At 35.4% G+C, this 23,452-nt stretch overlaps 1 long non-coding RNA gene across 1 annotated transcript; it reads right to left on the reverse strand.

Moving 5' to 3' along the window:
* Positions 1-485: 485 nt before the first annotated feature.
* On the reverse strand, positions 486-15,835 carry LOC138702200 (uncharacterized). Its single transcript, XR_011332799.1, has 3 exons — positions 15,651-15,835; positions 6,319-6,396; positions 486-649 (listed from the first exon to the last, which is right to left on the reverse strand). It is a non-coding gene; the product is annotated as an uncharacterized lncRNA (long non-coding RNA).
* Between the last annotated feature and the right edge of the window lie 7,617 nt (positions 15,836-23,452).

Consider the following 23,452-nt stretch of genomic DNA (forward strand, 5'->3'; position numbering starts at 1 on the left):
TAATATGTTGAGATTACTTGGGACAGTGTTTTGAAAAAAAAATTCATTGGAGCAAGGACATCTTCACCTCTGTATCCAAACGAGCACGGGGACAACAGTCTCCATTGCACCAAATGGGGTCGGCGTCTATGTTAGAAACACAAGGATGCATGCTATATGCACAGGAAATAGTTAAAAAAAACACACCTACCAATATACATAAAATTAGAAAAAAAAAGTCGACTTTAATAATCCAAACTCTTATGCAACCTATACTATGAAACGAGACAAAATAGGTTAAATGTTCTCAAATGTGAGCCACTGAACACCATCCAACCAAATGGTGATTTCCACCGAAATACTATCCATTAAAAAATTATTCCAGACAAATAATAGAAATTGGACACTGATATTCAATAATTATATTTAATTGTAACATATTACAGTAACAGAAAAAAAATGCATATATTTCATTGCACCTCATGACCAACAGTGTCAAATGTGGTCTGCAACGTTTGGCCTAGCCTCATAGGTACAAACTGTGACACCATGTCGATGTGCTTCAGAAAATTCTCCACGTAATCCAATTTAGTAGACCTTAGTTGTCTCGTTTCCGAAATTTCTTGGAAAATACACTGACAGATGATGGACTGAAGAAAACTTGACCACTCTGAAAATATTTCAAATACACAACATATAAACATATTATACAGTACATCATATGCTTAAAGAAATTCTGCATCCAGAAAAATAAAAATGATACAAACATTAGGCACAAATACATAATATTTCAATTATGTTGCATTGGCATGTAATAGTATAACAGATATAAGTACATTGGACATTATCAAATAGGATGTGCAATCAAAATTCCACTATTTTAGTACATTATGCAATGAGCCTATAATGGCAGTAATTAAGACACGAGTATGTTTGTTTATGAAACGAGTGCAAGCGAGTTTCATAATTTTCATACGAGCGTCTTAATTACCATTATAGGCAAGTTTCGTACGACTTTTTATGCTCGACCATATTTCTAACTTGGAATTATTCCTAAGTTTTCATGTTATGGTTATGTAAGTGACGAACGGGACTGACCTGAATTGTGAAATGTGCGCAGACGCGAAAGTATTGATTTTTTCCGAGGCACGAATATCATTGACCTTGATATAACCTAGAGAACTTTAGTCTTGATATAACCTGGAAATTGATTTAGAATTGAAAAACGAGATGACAAATTGAATTTATTTGAATATTATTTACAATTAACGCTTATTATTATTAACAATAACACTGCCTGTGTAAGACGTCACATTAGGCTTATATTGTAAACACGTTGGCTTTGATGTGGACGAGAAATGAACAATTATTATTATTTATTCGCTTTCATATCACATACATAATATGGGCCTACACCTGTAAAATAGAAACACGTACCTAATGTTTTAGTTAGAAATATAAGTAGGCCTACCGTGCAATAGCTTATTATCACAGCTGTAGTATGAAATAAACGTCACATGCATGAATTAGTCAATTAGTCATGTAATAAAACTCAGGCCTAGTGTACAGAACTTCTTGCCTATTTATTATTATTATTATTATTATTATTATTATTATTATTATTATTATTATTATTATTATTATTATTATTATTATTTACTCCGTTTAAATATTGTCTTACAACATTTTTATGTAAAGTCGTGCTGTACTGGTAACCTTAAGCTGTATGCTGACATCTGCTATTTATGTAGTACTTTTTTTATTTGGTTATTTAATGACGCTGTATCAACTACTAGATTATTTAAGTAGCATCGATGGTATTGATGATAGCGAGATATTTGGCGAGACAAGGCCAAGGATCCGCCATAGATTACCTGACATTCACCTTACGGTTGGGGATATAAGAAAAAACCTAACCAGGAAATCAGCGGGAATCGAATCCGCGACCGAGCGCGACTCCTGTCAGACAGTCCTTAGCCCACTGAGCTACGCCAGTAGATATTTATGTATTTTATGGTCAGTTTAACAAGTTAAAAAAATATGATTCTCGGGAGGAATCTGGGATCCATTTTCTAAAATATGTTTCTATAAGTGTAGAAAGATTGTACAAGCGTTCTACTTCTAGAGCACATTGTTTTCACACGATGTAAGAGTGGGTGGCAATATGCCATTGAACTGTCAACATCTGTATAATCGCTCTTTCACTTAAGCGGCATATTCCTATAATCTCAGATGACGGTATGATAAGACTCCCATTATTCATTCGTTTAAAAAAAAAAAAAAAAAAAAAAAAAAAAAAAAAAAAAAAAAAAAAAAAAAAGAGAGAGAGATTTTGTTTACTATTGGTAGGCTACGTACCATGAATTGAGTCTTTAGATTTATTACACTATATTTTTCTTAATGATTTAACAAATAAGCCAGCAATGAATACAATCACATTTCACATTTTGACAATATTGTGTCATTGAGAATGATGTAAAAATGAGGGAATTGCAATCAATGTCTGCAGTAGAAGAGTCATATCCCTTCTGATTCTCAAAACACTGAGGATTATTATATAGTGCGTTAGGTGTTTGGAAAATACCATTGGGTATATAGACATTTTTAGCGGACATCCCCTCTTTGTAATATAATTTAGATAAATTATTTACGTATTTTCTAACGTACATAAAATAACATAAGTAAAAATATTCCATGTATTCGGTCATAGGAAATAGAAATAAACTAATAAGTCTATTTATGAGCAATATAAGGCGTTTATATTTAAAACAATGCTTAGTGGCAATATTTAGATTTACTTCTGTTATTTTATATTATACGTTAGAAAATACATAGATAAGTTTAGTTATGTTACAGTGAAGGAGGAAATCCACTAAGAAAACGCCCATATACTCAATGGTATTTTCTAAACTCCGAATGCTTTATAGCAGTGATCGTCAAAAGCTGTGTCGCGACGCATGCCCCTGTCTCTACTCAAGCGTAACCATGACATCATATCCCCATCCTCTGTTTACAGCCATCACTTTAATATAAATAAAGACATTTATCAGCAGCGGACGTACGCATGTAATGTTTTTTTTTTTATTTGGTTATTTTACGACGCTGTATCAACATCTAGGTTATTTAGCGTCTGATTGATGTGAAGGTGATAATGCCGGTGAAATGAGTCCGGGGTCCAGCACCGAAAGTTGCCCAGCATTTGCTCGTATTGGGTTGAGGGAAAACCCCGGAAAAAACCTCAATCAGGTAACTTTCCCCGACGGGGATTCGAACCCGGGCCACCTGGTTTCGCGGCCAGACGCGCTGACCGTTACTCCACAGGTGTGGACGCGCATGTAATGTTACAAGTGTGTAGGATAATATGTTTCGATGTCTTTTCGAAAACAGATAGTAACTAAAAACTTAATTTTAAGGAGCATGGAAGGAAAAGTATTTATTTTGTGCAGATGGCAAAAATATTGGATACTTAATTATTTGTTGTAAAATTTTAAATGAAGTATAAAATAACAATGTACGTTGTCATTATTTTTCTTGTTATGAAGACTACCACGCCCTTACCTGTAACTTGAATAATAAACGAACAATAAAAAGTAACGGCTTCTATGTCTTAATCGGGGTAAAACACTTCGACGTTTTTTTTCGACGTATGTAGTGTAATTTGTATATTTCACTAATAAATAAACAATAAAAATTATTGGCTTCTATGTTTAGTAGGTGTAAAATACTTCCACGCTTTTTTCTACGTATGAGTGTAATTTTAATATTTCATTAATGAATAAACAATAAATAATATCGGCTTCTATGTCTTTATCTTCAACGTTTTTTTTAAGTATGTAGTGTAATGTACAACTTCGTGACCAGCCTGGTACGTTTTTCTAATTTCAAATTACTGCTGATGTAAAGTACACGCTCTTTCTATGTTAAATAAGAAAATAAATTTATGTTATTTTATTAATAATACAAAAATAATTAATAGGAGGATAAAAAATTAACATGGAAAAAAGTATGTATAGTTAATAAGTAGAAGAATATTATATTGCTTTCGTTTTTTGGTCACAGTCCGTCTCTGCACTGTTATTCACTACATTACCTGCGGAGATACCCACTCCACCCCTCTCCCTACGATAGTGGTGTGCGGATTGCATTTCTATTACGTCATAATTTTGTGGTGTTTGACAACCACTGCTTTATAGAAACAATCATTCGTGCTCGTTAAACATGGCGTCGCGCGAACCTGCGCGAGAGGTTTCAAATTTGTACACAACACCAGCGTCAATTGTGTGTCTAGATATATAACTACAACGTCTTTGTTAAAAATCTTATTCTAAAATTGGTTAATTTCTCAATCCCACCACGAGGCGCTGTCTGCCAAGGTTTGGTGCTCACAGAAGAAATGCCCAATATGAACTAAAATAAATGATTAAACAGTAATAATAAAACAAGTGTCATAAATAATAAATAAGAAAATAATAAGTATTATTATGTTTAGTTCTGTTAATTATGGTAAAAGCGTGACCTTTAAAGCAGGGAAGAGAACACATGGTAACTTGTTCAGTTTAAGTAACGTGATGACAGAGGCGTAATTTTGTAGTTCATTCGCTGAGTAGCATCCCTACGCTAAACTGCGATGTTTCAAAGTAATCACTTGGGTAATTATTTACCATAACTTGTACTAAGTTTTATAATTTCACTCACTATACTGATACATTTCACTTGATATTACAGATTCAAGAATCATAGTTTCAAGATTTTGCGACTCAGTGGATTATAAGCCGCATTCTTCGAAGGAAAAAGCTTTTCAGTTATTTTTTTTTTATTTTAGTAGGTTATTTTATGACGCTTTATCAACAGCTTTAGTTATTTAGCGTCTGAATGAGATGAAGGTGATAATGCCGGTGAAATGAGTCCGGGGTCCAACACCGTAAGTTACTCAGCATTTGCTCATAATGGGTTGAGGTAAAACCGCGGAAAAACCCGCAACCAGGTCACTTGTCCCGACCGGGAATCGAACCCGGGCTACCTGGTTTCGCGGCTAGACGTGCTAACCGTTACTCCACAGGCGTGGACCTTTTCAGTTAAAGCTGCAGCAATGTTATCTAGAAATGGCCTAACAAATTTCACATTAATGATATTAGCAAGTCGTTTTTGGCCGTCTTCATCACAAATTGGAATTGCAGGAGAGGGCATCTACACAGTAACGGCTCAATTTCCGAACACAAATTTTCTAATATATTCTTGTTTGGTATTCTCTTTCGATGATTAAGCAGCTGATCTAGAATCAATTTTGCATGAATACTGCCTTCATCGGCCTTTTTCTTTAAATTTTCCAGTTCTTTATGTAATGGATCTCTGTCAATTAGTTGGAGTTTTTAGGTTGTTTCTCTTATCTAATCTTGCTTCTCTTGTAACACCTGATTAAGTCGTGTAATTTTCAAATGCAATCTGTTAATATTTCTTTTTAGCTCTTCAATGTTGATAGGGTCTGTTTGCGTCGCTTTATGGTCATTTTTAACTCGCAAGAAGGAAATGCCATGAAGTGATGCTGAGCCACTCGGAACATCTTATTCTTTTCTTTCCTTTCTTTCTTTCTTTCTTTCTTTCTTTCTTTCTTTCACTTAGTTTAACCTCTCCCTTTTAGGTTCATTTACACGACCCACGCCACCCGGGCCTTACAGGGCCGCGACCTGATGGGAGAGGAATTAATCTATGGATCACATACATACTTTTTTGACCACACAAGGACATGGAGGGCCTCCCCGGATGAGGGATCAGCTCAATGCCAGGGCCACCTCCGATACAACACAAACTTTTAAGACATTACACAGCATTCACTCACACATATGAAAGAATTAAGGGAAGGATCGCCGTCCATGGCCGGACTTTCAAGAGGTACAATCCCGGCATTTGCCTGGAAATAACTGAGGAAACCATGGAAAACCTCAGTTAGGATTGCCGGCCCCTGGGATCGAACCCCGGGCCTCCCGAATAAAAGGCCAGTCCTCTACCACGCCGCTAGCCCGCTAGGTTGAACATCTTATTCAAATAGTGAAAAACCAATATTACTAAAAGATTTATGTTTCTTGGGTGGAGGGAGATTAGTTTTAGTAATTTTTCGTCGTGGTCTTTTGATATCTGTCACTTTATACCTAGGATAACGAGGGAATATTGTTGGCACAGCACTTGGTTTTAATCGTCTAAATTTCCCATTATTAGAATAATCTTCTTCCCTGAAATGTAAACTACAAACGACTGAAGATGGGGAGTTGCTTTTGCAACGAAGTCTTGGCGTGAAATCACTTTAACCCATTTTTTGCATCTTTCCCTTACTTTCTTACTTACGGCTTTTATTGCAGCCAACTGTTTCGCTTCACTTTTCGTATGTTGGGGCGCTTTGTGACGTCTGGCTCCAGAAGATCCCTGTGTGGCAGATACGAAATTTGTAAAATCGTTTACGTACACTGACATCGTGCTACAAAGGGGTTGTCTCAGAATAAATAAATATCAAATAAATAATTAAATGAATAAATATAATAAATACATATAAGTAAATAAATAAATAATAAATAAATAAACATAAAAATAAACAAACAAATAAGTAAATAAATAAATAAATAAACAAACAAACAAGAAAGTAAATAAATACATAAATAAATATATAAATAAATACATAAATATATACATAAATACATGAATAAATACATAAATATATAAATAAATATATAAATAAGTAACTAAGTAAATACATAAATATATACAGTGACATCATTTTATTTTTACTTCAATTTTTATTGCACTTGAGTTTTTTAATGTACTTCACTCCCACCCCTTCTACTAATGAAGTTCAACAGTCCTCCACACAGATCCAAGACTGTATATAGAGTCATAGTAGCCTTATGGTCATAGTAAACAGTACGTTCCAAAAATATGTTCGCGTTTTCCAGTGAAGAAAGAGCTTTCAATATTGCATCATTTTCCATTTGTCTATGTCTCATCCAGGTTTCCCCCACCTGCTTCTATTCGCCTCTATGTAAATGCTATTGGCTGGGCTGTCTTAGCTCTATTCTAAGAACATCAATTTTTGTTAGGAATTGGACGTCTACGTAATATTATACCCATACAATTGTTTAAAATAACTTAAATAAAAGGGCCTCGTTAAGTAATTAACTGTCACGTGATTTCCTCCCTTTCTACGACGCTGCGACGTAAGCACTTGGACGAACAGTAGATAGCATGTCTGAGTAATTTTATCTTTTCGGATAGGGCAGAAGTGAATATTGAATTTACAGTACTTAAGGTACTCTTTTATAGAGTAGGTACAGAATTATTTCAACATGAGTTACTGATACGACGTACGAACCTGGTAATTGGAATTATTGGAATTACGTACAATAGTCTATAGAGCGATAATATGCATATTAGAAATGAACGCCCATCATTTTCAAAAATGTGTTTAAATATTCATATTATGATTATTTATCAATTTAATTTCATTCTCTATTTTGTACGCTAATGTGCTGTAGACACTATAATATACACTGCATAATGAATACGCCCGCATGGAAAGCTCAATTGCTGAGCAAAAACACTCATTGTTAATACTGTACTGTAGTTTGATTAAACAAAAACCTAATGAAAATTATCAAACTCAAAATTTTCTAGTTTACGTAAATGGATGAACTACTCTTCTTCCCTCCTATACCTACTAAAGTGATTTGTTTGTATATTACGCCAGTATCATCGAACTCCAGTTGTGGAAGGGGGGGTAGCAAACAGTGTTTCCGGTTCTTTATCGTTGATCCAAGGTTATAGCCAGGTTAATATTAGAAATGTTAGTAAAAATAAAATGATGTCCCTGTACATTTCAACAGACCATATAACTGGTATTTCTGCAGATATAATATAGCCTAACGTAAGATTTTTCGTAATGCGTCCGAAGCTAATGGTTGCAATCCATATCACGGGAAGGTTGGCGAGTAATATTAAGATGACGAATATATCACAAACCTATTCATAAGATCTATCTATAGTTAGATTTTGAATTCCATCGAAAGATGGTACCACATAGCAAAATCACGATATCTACAAAAAAAGCTACTTAAAAATTCATCATTTTCAATATAAAAGTAGCAAGGCAGAGTAAGTTCACTAGAAGTGGCAATGCTATTCTCTGGACCTCTCTTCCGTACCAAAAAAAAAAAAAGAAAATAAAAAAAAACTTCAAATGCAAATCGTGATAGTCTAATTCAAGTCCATGCAATTATATCGTGACAGAACATTACAGTACATTAAAGTCCATCGTCTTCGGTTTCTAAGGATTTCTGATACTGATAGTTACTTTACCATTTTTTTTTCAAAAAACTTTTTCTATGTCAATAATGTCTAGATTTAAAATAGTATTAACGGACCACGGTGGTGTGGTAAGTCAACAAGGGCAGTTACGAAACTCGCATTTGTAGTCAATATGAATCAATAACCTTAGAATGAGATGAAGACTGATGACATTCATGGATCACTAAGGATAACAGCGATGAACTCCGAAGTAATACTTGATGAATTTACTGTCAATGTACCTAGGTAAGGACCAGTGGCGTAGCGTAAATGTAAGCTAAAAATCTCAGCTGCCCCAGTTAATAACGCCATTATAAATCTGCAGTTTGTAAACAAAATTATTTATTAATTTTAATACGATTTATATTTACGCGTTAAATCTTGTGATGCGGCAGCTCAGGATGACTTGTGACGCACTCTCCTGTGTAATCCACATAGACAAATAAATAGGTAATCCACCCCGCAGATTTTCCATCCCTTTCTAACTAAACTACCCTGGTCGCAAGGCTAGCAAGAAGCTAGCTTTAGCATTAGAAAGAATTTAGCTTTCGAGTTATGCTTTTCGTGAGTTGTGTTCAGTTGAAGTGATAGTGTCCAGAACAGTCTAGTATATACAGTCACGAAGCTCAATACATAGTAAATATGCAACTATAGATAGTTGCTAACCACTAGGATCGCTACTATCGCCTCATTACAGACAATGCGAAATAGTACCTGCACGGTCTATTGTTCCTAGTACCCTCATAAACTCAAGCTTCGTAACTGTATATACTAGACTGTGGTGTGTAGTGTGGCTGATATAATAAATAATGAGCGAAATAACAGTTCCTGGCACTAATTTATGTAGTCAAAAATATCTTCTGATAAAGATTTTAACGTTGATTGACGTAATTTTACCAACACTGTATCTATTGACCGTTATTACTGTGATTTCTCTAAATATAACAGGGAGTGAGCTATTGTTAAATTATATGTATACGCAGGGCCGCCGACAGAATTTATGGGCCCCTATGCAATATTGTACTCGATCCCCTTGAAAAAAGTAACAAGTTACCAGCTATTCTAACCATAATAATTATTTGCAAAATAAATAAGAGATAACTCCTTACACAAATACGAACTTAAAAATATACATTTTTATTACGTTCAAAACTTTTAGCAAAACTTTACATTAGCACAATATATTATATTCATAAAACATTATTCCTAAACACCTGTAATTTCTAACTTGCAGTCCAGCATCAACAAACAACTCTCCTTGACTTCACTGATGCAAAATCATCAAAATTTAAAGACCTAGCAAGATCGCTCTCAAGACTAAGGAGGCCAAGGTTACTCAGTCGTTCTTCACACATTATTTATCTGAATACATTTTTTATTTCATTCATTTTGCTGAAGGATCTTTCAGCATCAACAACTATTACAGGAATTGTATAGAATGTTCTAATGGCTATGCAAATATTTGGAAATAAACTATCCAGTTTTAATTCCCTCAGACTATTTAGGAGATTCATAGATTTCAGTGGACTTGGCCCTAAATTAGAGGCATGAATTGATTTTAAATATTTCGGCTCATCACTAATCTCTTTGTTAGTGTCTTCATAATATTTTTCACGCAATCTACCACCCATATTAATATCTTAATTCCTGTCTGTCCTTGTGCTTCTCAGCTCCCGACTTATGTCTGTATTTGTCCATTGTGCAGTTAAACCATAACCGGTAACACTAATGAACAGAATTTACTAGACAAACGACAACGAAAAGACGTAAGTTTCGACACGAAACATACAATGTACTGGAAAGGAAACGTATCCTGCGACTTCGGTTTGGGAGAGTTCACTAGCATATTGTGGTGGGCCAGCGGGGGGTCATTAGTTAAAAAGAATAAGCCAATAAATAATTGAACGTGTTCAGTACAAGCGACGGGAACATACAGTAGTTCAGGCAAATGCCGGGGCCCTCAAGTGTCGTGTCGGTGAACGTTAATGCAGGAAACCGATATTCTATTATATAAAAGTCAAATATTTACATTTGAAGCGGTAATTTGTATTAATTCTACTATTGTTGAGTTAATATGTCAAATTTATGTAACGAATGTTCTTACAAAATTTTATAGTACCCGTATGTATCTGTGAATAATTATTCATGATATTAAAAAGTAATCAGACTCACTTAATCTCACGGGCCCTTATTGCTCACGGGCCCATATGCACTCGCCCCCTTTGCCCCCCCCCCTTCTCGGCGGCCCTGCGGTATACGTGTCCATTGTTAGAGATATGTTTAAACCATGAAATCGTATTTTACTACCATTTGAGGTGATGCTTTATTGGTGTTACTTATGAGGTTCCAACCAATCTTCGGACTGCTGACTTGACATGGACTACTATTTATTTTAAGACTATATTTTTGCAATATGTTTCCTCATACATGAAAGACAGCTTGAGTTAGCTTCCCCTGGTCAAAAGGTCATGCTACGCCACTGGTAAGGACCAGTCAATAACATGAAACTATCATTCATTTCAATATGGGATTAGCAGTTTGAAACTTCACCGGGAGAATTTGAATAGACAAGATAATGTATAATATCTTTGTGCGAGATCGTGCGTATTTGCTTGGTTTCCGCACAAAACCAATCCGCGGAAAGTCTAAAATTCCACATTCAGTATTCCCAACCTAACACACATAACAATTTCCCTCTTCTTACCGCTTAAGTGACATATTGATTTTACTGCTTTAGGCTTTTAATATATTATTTTTAGAGACGTTCAATATAGTAATAATTATAAATTGGAAACTTACCACTGCAATTTCACCTAAATTGCACTGTTAATTATTGTTTTTAAATACAGAAGCGTGCAAATTAATCCGAACACGACATATTTTTACATTTTCTCTCATTGTTGGTCTCACAGCTGCTCATACCGCTTAAATTGACATCTGTAGTACGTGTAATTCCATTGTTGAAGATCTGTCATTTTTTTATAATATGTGACATTTTGCCTGTCGTTTTGTACTTATAAGCATTTCAGTTGTGTTAAAGACTTAATACTGCAATCCTGTGTACATTCTGTCTGTCGTCTTCACAAATGAATACAACTCCACGAAAACGGTCTAAAATTATAACCAGGGAACGGATTTATATGGACTAAAAATATATGAAATATGTAAACATATATGTAGTTATTTTTACCAAAATATGGAATTAAATATGGATTTTTACCAAAATATGGAATTAAATATGGACTTAAAATTATAAAAAAAATGACTATGTACGTTAAATATTGGTACATTTTAATCAAACTAAACAAAAAATATAATGGACGTACCTTATCTTCCAATGTAGTTTCAACAAAACACAATTTTTATTGTCTGTTACCATAACAATAGGTTACAAACATTTCTTTCAAGTGCTGAAAAGTGAATCTTCTTCTATTGTCTCTGAGGATAGATTTATACTGACTAAAAGAGCGTTCGACGTCACAAGAAGTAACTGGTACATAATTCAATTTCACAATGTCTGCTGGGGATAAGTCCAAGTTAATCTTCACTGTTGATTCACCACTCATCACAGCAACAACCTTTTGTAGTTCTTCATATCCAGGGTTTTTTGAAAGTACAGTGTCCACCTTAGCTCTTACTGCATCTGCAACTTTACCTCTACCACGATTCAGTTGTTCCACAGTACTATTTATAATTTCAAAACTTTCAGATAGTGAAAGGTGCCTATTTTGGAGACTTTTGAGCGTTTTTATGATGCATGAAAATGTATGCTGAATGTGAGCTAAGTCATTCTTCACACTTATGTCACAGGTAACTGTTTTCGCAGTATCAATTGAGACTGCATCTTCAGAGTCCAATGCAAGGAGAACATTGTTAATAGAGTCTATATGTTCGGCATAATATTCAACTGCTTCTAGCCATGTACCCCATCTAGTTAAAATTGGCTTTGGTGGCAATGGAATTTCAGGGTACATTTCTTTCAACACGTTAACTCTACTGGGAGCTTTGAGAAATACTTTTTTCACTGATGAAATCAACAAATCTACTTTAGGGAAATTGTCTCTGACCACTTCTGCCACACGATGAAATGCATGCGCCACACAAGTAAAATGAGTCAATTTAGGATATACAACAGATAATGCTTGTCCAGCTTTGACCATATAAGGGGCAGCATCGCTAATAAAGAATAACACATTATCGTACATAATACCCTTTGGCCACAGGATACCCATAGCTTCGTTGAACAGTTTAACTATAGTTTTGTTATTGCACTTTTCTAGAACATCACAATGTAAAAGAATTCGTTCAGAATATTGTTCACTTAACAAACCGATAACTACATTACCAACAAGTCTACCTTCTTTGTCGGGAGTCTCATCAATGGAAACCCAAATTGAACTATCTTTAATTTCATCTCTTATCTTCTGTATTGTCTCATCGTAGATGGATGGAGCATACGTCTTCCTAAGTGTTGACTCATCCGGGATTGTATGTTGAGTATATTTTTCAAGGAATTCCCTGAAGACCTTATTCTTTAGTTTGTAGAGAGGAATATCAGCAGAGATGAGAGAACGGCACAGGTCGATGTTAAACTCAGATCTTACATTCGATGTTGTTGGTTGTGTTAAAAACAATTGTCTCTGCTTGGAATTTAGTTGTTTGTTGGCCTGATGTTTACTAGTTGTAATGTGTTGTTGCACCAGGAACTTTTGTGTAGATGATACTGCACACTGACACAAATTACAAAATAATATTTTATTGTCAGTTGATAAACCATCTTCTTTAAATTCTGAAATGTAACTTGTTAGTTTTGATTTTAAATTGACTGAATGACGTACTTTTGGCATATTTACCGTCTTTATAGTATGATTTACAAAACTGAACCTATGTGTACTCTGACTGGCATTTAACTGTTGAGCTGCACAACTGAAGTCTGTTAAAAATTTTAAATTAAATTAATACAGTTTTGTAACTTACTTTCCCATTGTTGATAGGACTGCTAATTTTCAAATAACTCTGATGTTAAAGGGATTACTGAACATGTGTTTAAATCTCTATTGTTGAAATGTATTTTTAAAAGTTAATGGAATTTTGTTTTGTTTTATTGTTAAACCTAATATAATATGGACTGTTTTATATGAAATATGGAAAATATATGGAAATTAACGAAAATATGTACTAAACTCTAAAATATGGAAAAATATGGAAAATAAAAGTAGGATTTTTCAACCCTACACATTGTGAAACATAAAGATAATGCAAAATATAAATTATATTAGCTTTATAAGTAAATATGTATTTACATATAAATCCTTTCCCTGATTATAACATTAGCAGAGCATTCTTCTACGACACAGAGGCAAATTGCTGCAGAATGTCACATCGGTTTGGCTACTGTTCATTCGATCATAAAACGATACAGGGAGACTGGATCCATCACACCCCAGAAAAAGGAAACTGTGGCCGGAAAAGGAAGACTTCACCTGCAGATAATCGTTTAATTGTCAGGAAAAGTAAATTAAATCCTAGACTAACTGCTGTCGACTTAACCCGCGAGTTAATGGCTACCACTGGGGCGAATATTCACGTCACAACAGTTCGGCGTAGGCTTTTGGAAGTTTGACGAAGGGCTCGTAAGCCTATTAAGAAGCAACTGCTAACCCCTGTTATGTGCAAAAAACGCTTAATGTGGGCAAAATTACATCAACACTAGACAGTGAATGACTGGAAGAATGTACTTTTTTCCGATGAGTCTCATTTCGAGGTCCACGGCCACCGTGTTTCTTACGTACAGAAAGGATGCGAAAAAGTAACAGCAGCTCATCTCCAACAAGCACACAAATAAAGTAATGTTTTGGGGGTTGTTTTACACATGAAGGGCCTGGAGCATTAATACCTATCAAGGGAATGATGAATTCTGACAAATATATTCACTTATTGGGAACCAGAATCGTACCCCAGCTGCAAAAATCATTTCCGGATGGCAGAGGTGTGTTCCAACAAGACCTGGCACCATGCCATACGTCTCGAAAAACTACACAATTCTTCAACAAGAAGAATATTCAGGTACTCCCCGGGCCAGGCAACTCACCCGACATCAACCCCATTGATAACTTGTGGTCAATTTGCAAAAGGAGAATGCTCTACAAAGGAGAAGATGATTTCTGCCCTCATTGGTGTATGGTTTCGCGATGAAGAAATGAAGAATATTTGTGGGAAATTAGTGGAATCCATGCCAAATCGTCTCAGAGCTGTTATTAGGAACAAGGGAGGCCACATAGATTACTGAGGTATGTCTTAGATCCTTTTTTTTTATATCATCCCGTTTGAGTGTTTTTGTATAAGTAATTACGTTGTTCGGATTAATTTGTACGCTACTGTATTTGCAAAAATTAAGTAAACTCTACAACTCCACTAAAGTTACTGCATTCGTGATGCAAGTAACATTAAGGAAGCCGTGAAAAAATCAACAAGATTCCAGACTCATCATAGACTGGGGAAAAAAAAAGACAGACGTATATCACGGCCTGCTGGAGTACAGTAAACACAGAAAACATTTTAAAGCAACAATGTTGAAGATAGATATTTTTGTTTTGCAAATTTGCCGTCATTGAACAGAAACCAAGATGAAGATTTCATTGCAACTAATTAGAAATTCCTCTTTCAGTATGTAATAAACGATCTTCGCACAAAATAATGTACGATACACAAGCGGTATGTTTTCTTTCAATTCTCGGAAATGAAAAAAGCTCAACTAGGTTTTGCTTTTTCAAACTTTTCCTCGAACATGAAAACTCAACATACCGCTCTTGTAACGCATATTACTATTGTACTAAAGAATAGTACTGTTAAAGCACCCGATTTCATCAGTCATTTCGACACTTCACGATCCTCTCGGTACTATCTGACATCACAACCGAGGGAACACGCAGGGGGTAGCCAGTAGTATAGCAATTGCTACCACTGAGATTTTTATTTTTTACGAGTATTTTTTTAATATTCTTATGAGTTCCATACATGTTTTCTCAAACCCCCAGTAAAGAATTCAACAAAAGCGAGTCCTTCGAACTATGAATGCGTGCGCAGGTTATATTTCAGAACTGGCTATCTTTATGTTCAATTTTCTCTCTCCTTGTCCATCAGTTTCCTCTAATTTTCTGAACATCTTGCTACCCCTGAGATTGGATCCTGTTAGCGCCCTTGATTACAACACAAAAGAGCATAAATCTAAACTGAGCAATGCTTATATTACAGTAATTCCAATTATTATTTATTTTATACCTTAAAATAATATCTTCTATTAACTTATCATACAATTAAAACATAAGTAATCTATAACTCACGTTATGAGTTTCTTAGCTGCAGAGCTAATCGGCGATTGCGCCAGAGTTGGAAAAGTCAGTGTCTTTGATGTTTGCATTTTTACCATTTCCTTCACATTCGATTCGTCAAAAGGCATTGTGCCCGTGAGCATTATGAACAATATGCAGCCTAACGACCACACATCGGCCTTCTTGGGGTTGTAAGGGGTACCCTGCAATTGATTACAAAACATCACACATATAGCTGAAGTTTTTAGTTTACTTTCATGAATAAGCCGTATACTGCGTGTTCAATTCAAAGTGCGTCATGTCTCACTGTATGTCGTCATGTGGCTAGCCAATGAGCCTAGAGAATTCAATCTTCCTACATTTCCGAAGAGGCGTATTACCTATGTGCAAGAGAAGTTGCCTAGCAAGTACGGCGTACATTCAGAAGAGTACTTACCGATACGTACAGTAACGCCGGTAGTGGCAGGAATGTGAATTGTTTGGAAACACGTACTCAGGTGAGTTTTTTTCTTGCTGTCGGGATATGGGAAGAGGGTAAAGATGATTACTTACGTACAGTATTTGTTGACATTAACTTCGACGGTCAACATGGACACGGAGCATTTGATTTGTGTTGTGGAATGTTGCCGTGCGCAACAGATGATAATAAATACCCTGGGTACGACTTGCCCGCGCAAAACACAGTCGAAAGAGGTTATGGTAGCACACAGACCGTGCAGGCCGCCATCTGTTGCTACGATGTTTAAGTTATACCGTACACGTTCTGAAGTTCAGATTGAACGCCTTGATTAACAGGAAACTTCTCTGACATAAAAGCTGAAACTCGCTTCAAATCGCTGACTCACCAACAGTGACGTCATGACACACTTTGAAATGAAAACCCAGTAGTGTAAAGTGCCTGCGTGGACTGAACCGCTGATCTGTCTCGCAGGACGTTCGCGTTCGAATCTCGGTCAGTCCTGGTATATATTAGGCCTAATTGGAAAATCCATAGTGACACTTGTGGCGGACAGGGTCTCTGTTGGTGTTTTTTCCGGGGTTCTCCCGTTTTCCAATCTACTTCATTCCGTGAGATCTCCATTTCATCATCATCATCATCATCTTCTTCTTCTTCTTCTTCTTATCATTACCACGGCATTCTGCGATCGTCGCCTGGCAAAGAGCAGAGAAAACTGGTTCGGGCACGAGTGGAGTTGCCTGCTTGCCACCCGAATACGCTATGAACCTTAGCACAGTCAGATCGAGTGGATTGGGAATGCGCCTACTTGGAGTTAAGAACAATAGACCAAGAGCTAGTCCATGTGTATGGTCATGTAACTTCTCCCCCAATAGAATAGAATAGAACATACTATGACAGGAAGAACAAGTCCTTGCTCTCTCTTAGGCCCAATTGTATAAAACTCCCTGACTAAAGATCAACTTTGATCGAAGATCGAAAAGTGAACCGAGTTCAGATTCTTCTTCTATTGTATAAAATTTTTCTGCGATCAAATTACCTTGGTTCAAATGCAATCTAAGTTCACGTGAAAAGGATTTTGCAACATCGCATAAACAGGTGAAATATGTGATGCGCCGACCATGTTGTACAAGTTTGTTCAGTGTTGCCAATCTAGCGACTTTAACTCTTTTTCAATAACAATTTCTTTTAACTTTTGTATTGCTTAAATAGGGGTTTAGCGAACTTTTTAGCACCCCATAGTGACAAAATTTAATCTTTCTTTGTTGATAATGAGAAATCTAGCGACTTTACAACTACTTTTTGGTGACTTTCCGTACACACTGTTGGAGACACTGGTTTATTTGTGCAATGTAAATAATGGCGAACAATAAGAAGAAGGTTGACTGTTCTCCAAATTGTTATCATGTTATGGTGTTTGATACTGCTAAACATAATAAAGCTTTATAAAACGACAAATTGAAAATTTATGAATGTACCTATCACAATCATTAATAATTAATGGTTGTTATAAACATAATATAATTACAGGTTATGTTACTTGATACTGCTGTACACGATAGAGCCTTATAAAATATAAGATTGTTTGTGTATTAAGGCAAGAAATTGAATATATATATATATATATATATATATATATATATATATATATATATATATATATATGTGTGTGTGTGTGTGTGTGTGTGTGTGTGTGTGTGTGTGTGTGTGTGTAACTACCATATCTATTAATATTAATAACAATGGTTATTCTACTTGTACAGTCTGCCACTCGTATATTTTAAACAGAAAAGAAATAGGCCTAACTGAACTTGGATCATCTAACTTAATCGGAGAAATTTCTTCAGTCAAAGTTGACTTTAGTTTGAGACAAATTAATCTCAGATTAGACTTTATACAACACAAAATTCCAAGTTCAGCTAGCATTGGAGCAAGATCTTGTCAGCCATCTCGACTTAAAAGGAAACTCCCTCAAGACATCCTTCTTAGTGATACTGACGACTCTTCATAATTTAACACAGAAAATCATCACATTTCTGTTCACATAATTTACAAAAATGTTTAATTAATTAATTTAAATTAGAGCCAACCTCAGCAAGATATTCTGCATATGATATTCTATAATTAAACAGTGGTGTGTATAGCAAGTTTGCTGGTCGACCAATATTAACCCATTAGTGCATAGTGTCGGACACAAAAGAATTTTGTTGTACAGGTTACAGTGTTCGAGCTAATTTGTTTAAAATATGCTATAGTGCTTCCTCAATGCAGTAGCTATATTGATTTTAGCAGTTTCTGTTTTTCAGCTTGAATTTTCAATGTTAGAGAACATACATTGTTAAGATAGCAACCAAGCAGTACGATGTTGGGCGCAAGGGGTAACTAATTTGATAAATTAATATATTTTATAACAATGTAATTTTTTGGTACTAGGCTTATACTATTGTCAATACTTCCATTATTGAACCAGCATATAAAAATCTCCATTATTGTTAAAAGGTTTGTTGTTAACGAATTGTAAATGTTCACGTCCGAAAAAACGGACGCTATGCTCTGGATACAGTTACATTGGAATTTGTAATACGAATGCTGTTATGATATTTTCGTTACTCTTTTTCAGCCTAAATGTGAACGAGATATTGAAATAATTGAAAATAAAGATAAAATTGCATAAGAGGAGCTCATTTATTATGTTATATCACCAGACGATGGGTTGGACACATACAGACAGCCACAAATCTGATGAACACGAAGCCAATCTCAATCACCTTGGCAGAAAAATGCTTATTAGTGCTTGTGAATTACAGACTGCTTGTAAGGACAGTGATGGTGTTTCTGCAATATGAGGCACGTCCAGAAAGTAAGTTTCCCTTTGGCCGTTTAGAGATAGAAACAATTTCTCTCACGGAAAGATTTATTGGAACAGATAATGCAACTTTTGAGCCAATTTCAACATATTCCCTACCGGAATTCAGACATCTGTCATACCGTGGGATCAACTTTTATATGCCTGTGTCGTAGAAGTTTGTCGCCTGGGATCGGAACCAGTGTGTGACAGCCACCAGCACCTCTCTCCTCCCAGACGCTGTGAAAATACTGACAGGATAGGAGTTTGTTGAGGTGTAAGAAAGATGGTAATCGCTCAATCTCTTACGGCTCGGTGCATAACAACTCTTCTGCCAGGAGGTGTTTCAACGTCCACCCTACAGCCCAGATCTCGCTCCCTAATCAATAAGGTTGGAATTTCCGAGCATGGAAGATATAAAGTGCCTTTTTTATAATTACTATACATCTTTGAAGTTGTTTATGCATCTCGCTGAAAAAAGGGATTGCGCTACGGGATCGGAACCAATGTGTGACAGCCGCCTGCATCTCTCTCCTCTCTGACGCTGTGAAAATACTGACTGGACAGGAATTTGTTGAAGTGTAAGAAATATGGTAATCGCTCAACCTCTTACGGCTCAGTGCATAACTTCGCTTCTGCTGGAAGGTGTTTCAACATTCACCCTACAGCCCAGATCTCGCTCCCTAATCAATGCAGTTGGAATTCCCGAGCATGGAGGATATAAAGTGCCTTTTTGATAACTACTTTACATCTGTGAAATTGTTTATGCATCTCGCTGAAAAAAAGGGATTTTCGCTACGGGAACTTGACAGGAAAATAGAACTGAAAAATGTCCTCTGAGAATTCAAGAAAAAACGTGACAGATTCACATGACTTCAGAACCTGTAATAACGTCCTTATTGTTCGAAGTAATGATAACAGCGTTGTTACAGCAGCCACTAACTTTGAAAACATGTCTATATCTACTATATCTAGATGGTGAAGTGAAAAATAATGTAAAGTTTCCAATTCTCAGCCTATACTATTTTCTTAGAACAACAAAGGAATGGGAGGAGTACATAAGATCGATCTGTATGTGACTTCATACAGATCCAGAATGGTCAGAAGAAATGATGCTAGGCAATATTCCCATACATCTCGGACGACAGTGTGGTTACTCTACAGGAAACAAAATACTGGCAAAAACGTCTACAATTTCGACGGTTTTTTTTTTTTTTTTTTTTTTTTTTGGAATTAGCACTGCTAATAACATACGGACAAACAACATATCAAGGAAAAACTGCACCTACGAATATTAAGGATGTGTGGTTATGTCGACTGACCCACTGGTTCAAAGAGAAGATGTAGTAAGTGCAAGGACAAACCCAAATTTATTGTATGTTGCAAATGTAAAATATGTCTTCACCGTAAATGTTTCACAAAATACCACAACCAATAGGAAATATATGACAATTTTTACCTAAAGTAAAATAAATACATGGCAGTAAGTGATTTTGAGTGATTAAAGGGATCTTATTATTATAAAATACTTAAAATAAGAAACAGCAATGTAACTGATCAGTGTGCATAGCGTCCGATTTTTCCGACGGCCTGTATTTCTCAAACAAGAAAAAAATAAAATGTTTTATTGCTTAATACGTGTTCAACTGATGCTAAACAGCAATTTTTTACGAAAAAAATTATTTTAAATACAAAATCCAACTTTATGCACTAATGGGTTAAACATAAAAAAAAAGTTCAGCTAGCACAAGGATCAATTTAACCTCTGATCTAAGATTAAATGGTTTATACAATCGGCTCTTAAAGTTGCTATTTCCGTGATACCCCTAATCCCGTGATACTTTTTAAAAACTGAATGTATGTCAAAGCTTCACCATTCGACCATAGCGCAAGACATCTTTCTCGAAAGGGTGCATCTTTCGCCTATAGTCCGGATCAGCTTACTTAATACCGTAAGGGTGAAACCTAACCATTTTTCCACTATTATTAAATATGCTAGTGGATTATAGTGATTTTCTAGCTCTCAGGTTGAATTTTCTTTTACCAACTTCGTTTCCAATTTCGGGTACTCACAAATATTACAACTGGCAGCTATTTTATAACTGTTATGTTGGCAGCAATGATTTCGGTTTAAAGTAAAGTGAAAATGGAAGTAAGTAAATGCATTTTTAGGTTAGGTCTCATGAATCAAAAACTCTTTAGTCAAAGCAATAAATTTCATGTTGCCTGACAAAATAAACTGTAATATTAGATCATACTAATCCTAATTACCAACATAATATGCGAGAAGTCCAGGAAGAAAATATACTATTTCATAAATAAATTATTGAACCATTTACGAAAAACCTCGCAACATGAAGATGAGATAGGTAAATAAGTAAGACATTGTTATTATTAACACGTTATTATTATTATTATTATTATTATTATTATTATTATTATTATTATTATTATTATTATTATTATTCTACACGTAGCATTTTGTGGTATCTCGTATTAGTTGGCAACACTGAAGAAACGGCCAAATTGACCTTTTAGGAACTACTCTTACGTGATCCTCACTATGCTTTTGGGACATCGGTGAACTTCCTAGCAAGATACCCAATCCCGTGACATTCAGTGAAAAAACGTATCACGGAATTAGGAGTATCACGGAATTAGGCAACTTTACCCTATATCAAGTAGAAGGAGTCTGCATTGGAAATGTCACAGAACGACAAATCTCTATTTATTCTATGATGAAGGATGGGTGGACCGGAGAAAAATTATGTTAAATAATGGCTGCCACATATATTTTAATCGCATGTAGGTCTATCTTTATTACATTTTCTCAGTTTAGTCCCTCAAACCGATTAAGAGCAAATGTTGGGTAACTTTCAGCGCTGGACCCTGGACTCTTTTCGCCGACATTATCACCTTTATCTCATTTAGACGGCATATAGCTAAAACCATAAAAGTTGGTAAAGCGTCGTAAAATAATCAATTAAAAAAATTCACTGTGGCTAACTTCCACATCATGACAATGTTCCAGGAATTTTACAGTTGATCAGAAAAAAATTAGTATGTTTACTGTAAAGGCATTGTGAACTCTATGCTTCAGCTGATCAGAATTATTATTATTAATTTTTATTCTTTACAGTTTTCAAGTGGATTTAGTCACTTGCAAAGTCTCCAACAAGTAAAATACTTTTCCTCCTAATACAGGTACATCATTTTATTTTTACTTCAATATTTATTGTACCTGAGTTTTTGAATGTACTTCACTCCCATCCCTTCTACTACTAAATTTCGAATCGTCCTCCACACAGAACCAGTCAAAGTGCGTATGCAGTCAAAGTGCCTTACGGTGATACTAAACAGTACTGAGTTAGTGAGTATAGTACGTTCCAGAAATATATTCGCGTTTTTCAGTGACGAAAGACTTTTCAATATTGAATCATATTTTTGTACAGGTACTGTCTTCCGTTTGCCTACGTCTCATCCCGATTTTCCCCGCCTACTTCTGCTCGCCCCTCTGTAAAGGCTAATGGCTGGGCTGTCTTAGCTCTTTTCTGAAAACATTAATTTCTGTTAGGAATTGGGCGTCTACGTACTATTATACAACTGTTTAAAATAACTTAAATAACAGGACCTCCTTCCTTTCTACGACCCTGCGACGTAACTACTTGGATGGAAAGTAGATAAGTAATTTTATCTTTTCGGATCGAGCAGAAGTGAAGATTGAATTTACAGTACGTCAGGTAATCTTTTATAGATTAAGTACAGAATTATTTCCACATAAGTAACTAGTGCGAAGGACGAAAGTGGTAATTGGAATTAGGTACAATAGTCTATAGTGCGATAATATGCACAAAAGAACTGAAGCCTATATCGAAATGAACGGCCACCATTTTCAAAAATATGTTTAAATATCCATATTATGATTATTTTTCAATTTAACTTCATTCTCTAAACTGTACGCTAATATACTGTAGACACTATAATATACACTGCATAATGAATATGTCCGAATGGATAGCTCAGTTCATGAGTAAAAACACTTATTTTAATACAGTACTGTATTTTGATTAAAGGAAAACTTAATGAAAATTATCAAACTTAAAATCGCGATAATTCCTAGTTTACGTAAATGTATGAACTACTTTTCTTCCCTCCTATACCCAGTAAAGTGATTTGTTTGTATTTTACGCCAGTATCATCGAACTCCAGTCGTGGAAGGGGTAGCAAAGTTATAGCCAGGTTAATATTAGAAATGTTAGTAAAAATAAAATGATGTCTCTGTATAATTCACTTTAAAACACCATGAAAGGGGAGGGTGAAAACTTAAAGCTACGTCATAGTGAACTATTACGATAGCCCTTGACGACACCAACACCAGTTGACTAAGCTAAGGTTAGCTGCATATAGGCATACTGGTTTCATGTCCGTAGTCCAGCCAGCCTTCTCTATATGTCAGCGATCAGAGAAATGTTATGAATATGATATTGGAATAGAGGTCGCTCAGAAAAATAT

The sequence above is a fragment of the Periplaneta americana genome, chromosome 6, assembly GCF_040183065.1.
Source record: "Periplaneta americana isolate PAMFEO1 chromosome 6, P.americana_PAMFEO1_priV1, whole genome shotgun sequence".
Lineage (NCBI taxonomy): Eukaryota > Metazoa > Arthropoda > Insecta > Blattodea > Blattidae > Periplaneta > Periplaneta americana.